Below are 2,267 nucleotides of genomic sequence, written 5' to 3'. Positions count from 1 at the left end.
TTTGGTCAATAGATGCTGACAGACAGCCCGGATGAGCCATCGTACTCAGTGACATTCGTACCTCAACAGATAAAAGCTTACATTTATTGAGATCATGAAACTGAATATTTCCATGGGGTGCATCATTTGTAACCTGCTTACATATTGAATTCCAACACAGAATGCATCATGCATCTTTTCAAAGCGCTAAATTTGAATACATCTTCAGACATTAGAAAGGATGTACTGCTCTTTTAGCAGACGGCAAATCGAAAAGCCTGTAGTGGAAATCAACATTCACTGGAATAACGAAAAAATTATAAACAGTAATAAAGAAGTGTTACTATACTGATTTGTTGCGTTAACGGTGCGGCACATATTTAAATGTGCGAATTGTTAGTTTTTTTCAATTAGAAACGAACATCTAAAATGCATATTGTTATTGATTGCTATAAGATTCTTTCACTGGTTGTAGGTGCAGATGGGAATTTCCGGCTTCGAGGGTAACTATTTAGCCGGATATTCCCATCTGCACCTATAACCAGTGACAGAATCTTTTTCTTGCATACCGACATCAAGAAATAATAATAATAATAAAATCAATCGAATGGCTTCTTTATAGAACAATTTCTTATAGCAGCGTAATTAAACAAAGCGCGGGAAAGCAACGTCCGTAAACAGGAAAGCTGTCATTACGTTTCATAGACAAATAACAATGTTTAGTTCCGATTTTGTTTTATCAGTTGCAGCGTAACGTTATGAACTTTTGATAAAATAACGTCCTTTGAATCGAGAAATATATTATCAGGAACCAAGAGGAACTGTCAAGGTATTGGATTTTTATTTCGTTTTTGAAAGAAAATAAAACTACATGAATCATCTCCATATATGTAGTTCGTAATACGTCATTTAAAGCACGAGAGTCATCTTACACTCCGGGGTGTAAGATGGATTTTTCCAGCACCGGTAAAAATACCGGAAATCCCGTCTGGTATGCAAGAATTACATTTTCTGCTTATTTCATTAGGACAAAAAATAAAAATAACGCATAATCATAATCGTACGAGAAAAAAACAACTGTTTTTTTTTAAAGTATTTATGTTATATATAATGTTAATTTAATCTGACTTGTCTCCATTGATATAATGTTTTTCTCATACCCTGTCTTTGTCTTGATTTTTCCTAACATACCGTATTCTGCTAAAGGTTTGTTTAACCTTCATTCTATGTCATCTTTCAGTGTGTGCCCCATCTACCAGATTAGTTCTAATAAAATAAAAATACGGGAAAGTGCATATACGGGAAAAATCTGGCCAACGTATATTTTAACAATACTGTTCCGTGTATTTCCCGTATACGAAAAGCAATTCAGTCTGTATGTGACACAAATACGGGATCTGTATCCTACGTATATCTTGCATATACGGGAAAAACCCTGGCCCGTATATCAACAAAATACAGTTCCGTATATTCCCGTATATCAGATGCAAATAAATTCCGTATATGCCACATGTACGGGATCCGTATATTACGTATACCTTGCATATACGGGACAAGTCCGTAGCCCGTATATCAAAAAATACAGTTCCATATATGCCCCGTATATGTCAAAAGTACGGGATCCGTATACTTAGTATATCATGCGTATACGGAAAAAATCCGATGCCCGTATATTTGAAAATACAGGTCCGTATATGTCCCGTATATTAGATGCAGTTGCAGTCCGAATATGTCAAAAATACGGGCTCCGTATACTACGTATATCCGGAATATACAGGCTCGTATACGTGTTCCGTATATTCTAAAATACGACAAGTATACGGGATAAATTTCAAAGACCCTTCTAATACATGGAAATAAAATCTATGTTAAAGCAGAACACTAATAAACACCATTTCTAATTGTTTTTTTTTTTGAAAACTCGTATATTTAACATATACGGGAAATATACATGTATGTATATTCGGCGTATACGGGATCCCGTATATGCATGACAAATATACGGACTTCCCGTATACTAGATGTTCCGAATACGGGATTGTATACTAGGTCCGTATATTTGTAATATACACCCCGTATACTCCCGTATTTTCGAAATATACGGGACCGTACACTCCCGTATATTGACCCTTTTTTCGCAGTGTGATCATGTACTGTGCTTAAAATAGTTTCAAGTCATGCAGATCTCTCTCTCTCTCTCTCTCTCTCTCTCTCTCTCTATTAATTTCGCTCATATTTGTTCTTTTGATTCTTTAATCACATTGATAAATCTGAGAAATATTATTTTG

The 2,267-nt window shown here is 35.2% G+C and overlaps 1 long non-coding RNA gene across 1 annotated transcript; it reads right to left on the bottom strand.

The window, feature by feature from the left end:
- Positions 1–231: 231 nt before the first annotated feature.
- On the bottom strand, positions 232–653 carry LOC128558401 (uncharacterized). Its single transcript, XR_008371577.1, has 2 exons — positions 515–653; positions 232–428 (listed from the first exon to the last, which is right to left on the bottom strand). It is a non-coding gene; the product is annotated as an uncharacterized LOC128558401 (long non-coding RNA).
- Between the last annotated feature and the right edge of the window lie 1,614 nt (positions 654–2,267).

Source organism: Mercenaria mercenaria, chromosome 7, assembly GCF_021730395.1.
Source record: "Mercenaria mercenaria strain notata chromosome 7, MADL_Memer_1, whole genome shotgun sequence".
In the NCBI taxonomy this organism is placed as follows: Eukaryota; Metazoa; Mollusca; class Bivalvia; order Venerida; family Veneridae; genus Mercenaria; species Mercenaria mercenaria.
This window is presented reverse-complemented; position numbering and strand designations above follow the sequence as displayed.